The sequence below is a fragment of the Cebus imitator genome, unplaced genomic scaffold, assembly GCF_001604975.1.
Source record: "Cebus imitator isolate Cc_AM_T3 unplaced genomic scaffold, Cebus_imitator-1.0 Scaffold735, whole genome shotgun sequence".
NCBI classification, from domain to species: domain Eukaryota; kingdom Metazoa; phylum Chordata; class Mammalia; order Primates; family Cebidae; genus Cebus; species Cebus imitator.
This window is the reverse complement of record NW_016108050.1, coordinates 545425-553821: the sequence shown is the minus strand read 5'-3', so window position 1 is coordinate 553821 and position 8397 is coordinate 545425. Positions and strand designations below refer to the sequence as shown.

Sequence of the window (8397 nt, the reverse complement as noted above, 5' to 3'; positions counted from 1 at the left end):
GCCTCCGATGGGCTGTGCCCTCTGGCCCTGCACACGGGCTTCCTGTTGGAAACTGAGCAGCTCACCAGTTTCCACTTACAAATGTAATGACTGGCGCACAAGAGTTCTTATGCCTATGGGGGCGATGGAGGGCAGGGCCCTGGGACTGGCAGCCCCCCGAAACCCCATGAGGGAAGGAGTTCCCCCAAAGGTGGTACTGTTCCCAGAAAGGAAGGGAACAGCCAGTGCTCTCCACCCTGTCCCGCCCGACCATTTCCTCACAGACGTCACCTGTCCTTCCAGGCCCAGCTGCTATTTCTGCCTGATGCTTGGCCAATTTGCGTGATTAAAACCCGCATATTGGCCAGGCACGGTGGCACACACGTGTAATCCCAGCATTTTGGGAGGCCGAGGTGTGTGGATCACCTGAGGTCAGGAGTTCGGTACCAGCCTGACCAATATGGTGAATCCCTGTCTCTACTAAAAATAAAAAAAATTTGCCAAGCATTGTGGTGTGTCCCTGTAGTCCCAGCTACTTGGGAGGCTGGGACAGGACAATTGCTTGAACCCGGGAAGCAGAGGTTGTAGTGAGCCGAGATCGCACCACTGCACTCCAGCATGATGGGTGAGAGAGTGAGACTCCATCTCAAAAAAAAAAAAAAAATCACCATATTTCCAGGAGATGGATAATGTCACAGAACTGGGGTTCCAGAAGGAGTGTGGCCCAGCACTCCCTCCTTCTTTAGAACAAGGAGAGCTGTTAGTTGGGCAGGGCTGAAGTGTAGGTGGCGAGGAAGAGGAGGCTTGTACTGCAGATGGTCTTGTTCTACAGATCCACCCAGAAATCCCTGGGCCAGCTGGAACCTGGGGTCAGAGAGGGATGGGAGAGAGGTAGGCTGTGAAAGGGGGCAGGAACACACCTTCCGGAACCACTGCCTTCCTTTAGGGGACCCCAGAGGGGGCTTACGGGCAGGGATGGAGCTTCCTGCTTCCTGAGGCTCAGCGACACCTGTCTCTGAGGGACCCTCCTGAGTCAGTGTGGGGTAGGTGGTTGTCTGAAATTCTAATTTAATGGGATCTTGTAAATTTTATTTGCTAAATCTGTCAGCTCTGGGGGTAGGAGGATGGGAGGAGCAAAAGAATGGTCCCAAGCTCAGGCTGGTAAGGATTGAGTCTTAGACAGAAAAAGAGACCAGAGAGGAGGCCAGCCCACCAGGGTAGCCATCTTGTCCAAGCAGAAGCCGCCTGACACTTGAAGGCGGTGGATGGAAGAACTTAGGCCTCTGCCTTCTCAGCAACACACACCAAGTTGAAGGGGAAAGACACACCTTCCCTTGGTGACAGAAATAGCCCCGGATTTTCAGATTTATCAAAAGTATTATATTTTCAGGCTGGGTGCAGCGGCTTACGCCTATAATCCCGGCACTTTGGGAGGCCAAGGTGAGTGGATCACATGAGATCAGGAGTTCAAGACCTCCCTGGCCAATGTGGTAAAATCCTGTCTCTACTAAAAATACAAAAATTAGTGGCCAGGCAAGGTGGCTCATGCCTATGATTCCAACACTTTGGGAGGCCTAGGTGGGTGGATCACCTGAGGTCAGGAGTTCGAGATCAGCCTGGCCAACGTTGGTGAAATCTGTCTCTACTAAAAATACAAAAAACTACCTGAGCATGGTGGCGGGTGCCTGTAATCCCAGCTACTCGGGAGGATGAGGCAGGAGAATCACTTGAACCCAGGAGGTGGAGGTTGCAGTGAGCCGAGATTGTGCCATTGCACTCTAGCCTGGGTGACAAGAGTGAAACTCTGTCTCAAATAAACAAACAAACTAGCTGGGTGTTGTGGCAGGTGCCTGTAATCCCAGCTGCTTGGGAAGCTGTGGTAGGAGAATCTCCTGAGCCTGGGAGGTAGAGCGTGCAATGAGCTGAGATTGTGCCACTGCAATCTAGCCTGGGCGACAAGGCTAGACCCCGTCTCAAAAAAAAAAAAAAAAGTCTAAATGTTTCAAATGTAGAGATGAGGGCTTGCTATGTTTCTCAGGTTGGTCTCAAACTCCTGGCCTTAAGCGATCCTCTCACCTCAGGCTCCCAAAGTGCTGGGATTACAGGCACGAACCACCACGCTTGGCCAGTCTTTCAGTGTTCATGGCATTGGCCACTTTGAGGAATACAGGCCAGTTATTTTACAGATTTTTTCAGTGAGTTCAACTTTGATGTTTCCTCAGGATTAGACACAGGCTACGCATCCGTGGCCGGAATACTACATAAGTAAGTGATGTGTCCTCCATGAGAATCACATCTGGAGGCACTCTGTCTCTGTCCCACACTGGAGATGTTAATTTTGATTGCAAGGTCAAAATACTGTCTGGTTATCCATTGTATAGTTACTGATTTTTTTTTCTGTACAAGTAATAAGCAATCTATGACCCTATGAGATCATGGACATAACCAGTTCTTCAGCAAGCTTCCCACCACCTTGGATTTAGCATCCAATGATGATTTTTGCTCAAACCAATCTACGATGGTTGCAAAATGGTGATTATTTTCTGACTTCATTACTTTCTTCACATTTATCAGTCAGCCTTTTATTGTCAGGAAGAGGTCTGTGCTTCAGCAACACACTATGTATCTTTTTGTCAATTTATTATTATTATGGGCTCATGGATTCCTATTGCATTCAACATATAATCTGTTACTGTCATTTATTTTGATGGTCTCATTGTCCCAGATTACCTTGGAAACCATTATGCAATGGTTTCTTAGATATGACACCAAAAGCACACACCACAAAAGGAAAAAGAGATAAATTGCACAACATCAAAATTAAAAACTTTGAGACTTCAAAGAACACCACCAGGAAAGTGAAAGGCAACTCACAGAATGGGGGAAAAAAAATATCTGCCATATAACTGATGCTGGTCTAGTATCCAGAATATATAAAGAATTCTTCCACCTCAATAATAAAAAGATAACTCAATTTTAAATTGGGCAAAGGTTCTGGATAGCTATTTTCCCAAAGATATACAACGGCCGATAAGCACATGAAAGTGAAATCAACATTCATAGCCATCCAGGAAGCACACACACACAAAAAACCACAAAATGATTACAGTTCACACCCACCAGGATACCTTTTGTCAAGAAGACAGATAATAACAAGTGTTGGTGAGGATGTAGAGAAATTAGAACCTTCATATACTGTTGATGGGAATGCAGAATGGTGCAGTCACTTCAGAAATCTGGTAGACCTCAAAAGCTTAAACCTAGGATTGCCCCATGACCAAGCAACTCTACTCCAAAGAAAGGAAAACATATATCCAGACAAAAACTTGCACGTGAATGTTCATAGCAGCATTATTCACGATACCCAAAAATAGAAACAACACAAATGTCCATCAACTGATGAATGGATAGACAAAATATGGTCTATTCATATGACATTCACTTCATTTCTATGGTTGAATAATGCAATATTATTCAACCATAGAAATGAAGTATCATTATGTGCCCTAACCCAAATGAACCTTAAAACATTATGTTAAGTGAAAGAAGCCAGATACATAATGCCATATTTTATGTAACTCCATGCAGATGAAAGATCCAGAATAGGCAAATCCATAGGGACAGAAAGTAGGTTAGTGTTTGCCAGGGGCTGGGAGGAGCAGGATGGGCAGTGACTGCTAAATGGGTGCAGGGTTTTGCTTTCGATTGATGAAGATATTCTAAAATCGAGTGAGGTGGTAATTGCACAACTCTGCAAATATGCTAAAAATCATTGAATAGTACACTTTAACTGACTTGATTGTATGACACGTGAGTTATATCTCAATAAAGCTGTTACCAAAAATATTGTTCAAGATCTGGCCAGTCAGTGCCCCTTTGTGCTCTTATGTCCATTTGACACGCCCCAGTCCGTATTTTTAGCACTTTTAAAATTTCTGGTACAACAAGAAAATCCAGACTTATTTAATAACCCTTTCCTGCTACAGCCTGGAAATCAGCCATAGTCCTTAAAGTCATGGTTCCCTTTTATGTTGAATGTGAACCAAGATCTGGGCATTATTGTATTTAATCATCACAATAGCCCTATTAGGTAGGTATTAGCATATCTTCATTTTACAAAGGAGACCCAGAAAGGTTAAGTATGCTGCCCAAGATTACATAGCAGCCCAGCATTCAACACACACACATACACACACACACACACACACACACACACACACACACACACACAGTGAAAGTGAAAGTTATGTCTACATTCAGCCCACCAAGAATTGCACCAGGCAGGGTAAAATCATGTGCCTTGGGAAAAAGCATGTGCCTTCTGTCTGGGGGAGTGGGGTTGTGGAGAGATCAGCACCCTGTGTCCTGACCCTCCTTCTGAAAACATATGCTTGGACACACTCACAAATGCTGGTGAAGACAGTCTTCAGTAATCTCCTTTGCCAACCTCACTCTCCATCCCAATACCCAAATTCCGCCCATAGCTGGGTGCCCATATAAGAGGATCTACAGATGAAATAAGATTGGCCTTGGTTAGGCTGCGTGTGGTGGCTCATACCTGTAATCCCAGAACTTTGGGAGGCTGAGAGAGGAGGATTACTTGAGGCCAGAAGTTCAAGACCGGCCTGGTCAACATGATGAGACTCCATCTCTAAAAAAGAATAAATAAAAACAAAAATAAACAACAACAGAAAAAAATTGGCCTTGATTTTCTTTTCTTTTCTGTTTTTTCTTTCTTTTTTTTTTTTTTTTTTTTTTTTTTTTTTTTTTTTTTTTTTTTTTTGAGATGGAGTCTTGCTCTGTTGCCCAGGCTGGAGTGCAGAGGTGCAATCTCGGCTCACTGCAACCTCCACCTCCTGGGTTCAAGTGATTCTCCTGCCTCAACCTCTAGAGTAGCTAGGATTCCAGATGTGCACCACCACGCCTGGCTAACTTTTTCCATTTTTAGTAGACATGGTCTTTTGCCATGTTGGCTAGACTGGTCTTGAACTCCTGACCTCAAGTGATCTACCTGCCTCAACCTCCCAAAGTGCTGAGATTATAGGCATGAGCCATCACACCCAGCCTGGCCTTGGTTTTTAAATGTTGAAGCTCAGAAGTGGGTATATGGAGGTTCATGATACCATTCCTCTTCTTTTGTAAATGTTTGATTTTCCATGATAAAAACAATTATAATAAACAAGAGAAAAGAGACTGGAAACAGCCAGGTGGGAGCAGTGAGTGAGTGAGGAAATCTGCTCTCTCCAGATTCCCTAGGTTTCTCAGAGAAGATCAGCACAAAGTCTGCGAGACCCTAAGAACCATCAGCCCTCAGCTGCACTTCCTCTTCTCTGAGAATGACAAAGGTGTTACTCATCTACTTGGTCAGCAGCTTCCTTGCCCTAAATGAGGCCAGCCTCATCGGTCGCTGTGACTTGGCCCAGGTGCTTCGGAAGGAGGACTTGAATGGGTTTAAGGCCTACTCCCTGAGTGACTGTGAGTGCCATCAGCCCTCCCCTGCCATTTCTCCCCTTCTTCTAGTCCTGTCCTACATGGCCAGCTTCTTTCTCTCCTGTTCATCTTTCAAAGCCAAGTTCAAAAAGCAGCCCCCTTCAAGAAGCCTTTCCCAACACTCCATATTCATTCAACAATTACCATTATTATTATTATTATTATTATTATTATTTTAGATGGAGTTTTGCTCTTGCTGTGCAGGCTGGAGTGCAATGACATGGTCTCGGCTCACTGCAACCTCCTTTTCCTGGGTTCAAGCAATTCTCCTGCCTCAGCCTCCCAAGTAGCTGAAATTGCAGGTGCCCACCAACTATCATGCCTGGCTAATTTTTGTATTTTCAGCAGAGATTGGGTTTCACCATATTGGCCAGGCTGGTCTCAAACTCCTGACCTAAGGTGATCCACCTGCCTCGGCCTCCCAAAGCACTGGGATTACAGGAGTGAGTCACTGCGCCTGGCCCATTCAACAATTAACTGAGCACTTACTGCGTACCAAGAACTGTTTTAGACATTGGGGATGTGTCCCTTCCCTCGTAGTGTTCACATCCTAGCAGAAGAGAGCAGCAATAAACAAGCACACACATAAAGCAAGTATTGTGGCCAGGTACAGTGGCCCACACCTGTAATCCCATCACTTTGGGAGGCTGAGGTGGGTGGGTCACCTGAGATCAAGAGTTCGAGACCAGCCTGGCCAACATGGTGAAACTCTGTCTCTACTAAAAACACAAAAATTAGCCGGGTATGGTGGTGGGCGCTTGTAATCCCAGCTACTCAGAATGTTGAGGCAGTAGAATTGCTTGAACCTGAGAGGCAGAGGTTGCAGTGAGCTGAGATCACATCACATCACTCCAGCCTAGGCAAAAGAGTAAAACTCCATCTCAGAGAAAGTACTGCCTGGTGGTGATCAATGCTGTGAAGAAGAATAAAGCAAGGGTGTGATGACAACACTGTTTGGATGGGAAGTCGGGGAAGGCCTCTCCAAGGAAGTGACATTGGGCAGCACTGAATGAAATGAAGGACCTGGTCACCCAAATGTCTGGGGGAAGAACATTCCAGGCAGAGGGGACAGCCAGTGCAAAGGCTTTATCCTCCCGCATGGAAGGGATAGCTCCCTTTTGCCCAGCATTCGTGTGCACCTATCTTGCAACACTTGTGTCCTTTTATCTTGCTTTGTGGGTTTTTTAGGTACATATTCTTATGCTTGTAATATAGGCCCTTTGAAGGCAGCATCTGTATTTGACCCAACTGAAATGTCCCTCACTTGGCTTTGCCCAGTTCCCGACACATAGTAGGTGCTCAGTAAGTAGCCCAGCATGAACAGATGGACAGATGAGTAGGTGTACTGATGAGTGGGTGGGTGGATTAAGGGATGAGAGGGGAAGTCAATGGAAGTTTCCAGCCCTCTAGTCCTATCCTGCCTCCTGGGCCTTGTTCCTTTTGTCTGATTCCTTGCCTCCCTTTCTCCTCCATCTCCCTTCTCACTCAGCTTGGCCCTCTCTAAATCCTGACCTTCTTCTCCCCACTCTAAGGCTGTGCCTGGCTTTCGTGGAAAGCAAGTTTAACATGTCAAAGATAAATGAAAATGCACATGGCAGCTATGACTATGGCCTCTTCCAGATCAACTGCACTACTTGTGCAATGACTCTAAGAGGCACTTGGAAAATCTTTGCCATGTGGACTGTCAAAGTCTGACCAGGGCCCCAGAGTGGGAGAGGCGAGAGAGGATACCAGGCTTACTTTATTTTCTTAGCTATTTAAATATTGATTCTAGGTCAGGCACAGTGGCTCAGAATCAAGAACACAAGCTCTGGCTCCCTGTGATTTCATCCCTGACCCAACCATATCAGCATTTCCTGTTCCCTAGCCTCCTGCCTGCCAAACTATGCATAAAAAAACCCTGGCTTCCAAATTTTCAGGCAGACTGATTTGAGTAATAATAAAACTCCAGTCTTCTATTTCTGTGGTTCTGTGCTTATTAAATGGTTTCTCTGTTTCAATAATGCTGTCTCAGTAAATTGGCTTTTCTGGGCAGTGGGTACAATGAACCCACCAGGTGATTACACTGCTCCACCACTTAGCTAATTATGATACCTACCCCTATCAGACACTATCAGCTCCAATTTGGGCCTATTCTTTGATTTTTTTTTTTTAATTGATCTGTACTTCTCACTTGAACCTCCAACCTCCCACATCATCTGATTCTCACAAATACACATACATGATTCAACAGAATCACGTAGGGCAACCAGGGAATTCTTCCTAAGAATTTCATAATAGACTTAATGGCTTAGTGAGTTATACTTTTGTTTGCCTATTTTAAACTCCTAGAAAAACTTCTTAAGTCAAAAGATCGTGGTTATTTTCCGCAAGCTCAGTAGGTAGCGCTAATACTTAGTACCCTACCACCCTAACCTCCCTCAGGAGTGAAGATGAAGGTGGCTGCTATAAACATGTCCCTACCCTTCCATCCTGTCAGCCCATTTTGGGACTTTACCCTAAACATGCACTTGAATGGAAGCCCTAAACTCAGGGATCTTGGCGATGGGGCTGGAGGAGGGGAATAGACTCAGAGGCTGGCACGGGGCAGGAAGAGCGACTGCCCGACCCTCAGCGCCGGCCCCGCCCCTGGCCTGCGCCTCTTTTAAAAACCGCGGACGTGGCCGGGCGCGGTGGCTCACGCCTATAATCCCAGCACTTTGGGAAGCAGAGACGGGTGGATCACGAGGTCAAGAGATCGAGACCATCCTGGTCAACATGGTGAAACCCCGTCTTTACTAAAAATACAAAAAATAGCTGGGCATGGTGGCGCGTGCCTATAATCCCAGCTACTCGGGAGGCTGAGGCAGGAGAATTGCCTGAACCCAGGAGGCGGAGGTTGCGGTGAGCCGAGATCGCGCCATTGCACTCCAGCCTGGGTAACAAGAG

The 8397-nt window shown here is 45.9% G+C and overlaps 1 pseudogene; it reads left to right on the top strand.

Moving 5' to 3' along the window:
- The first annotated feature begins 5315 nt into the window (after positions 1-5315).
- Positions 5316-8397, top strand: part of LOC108296721 — a 7362-nt pseudogene continuing 4280 nt past the window's right edge.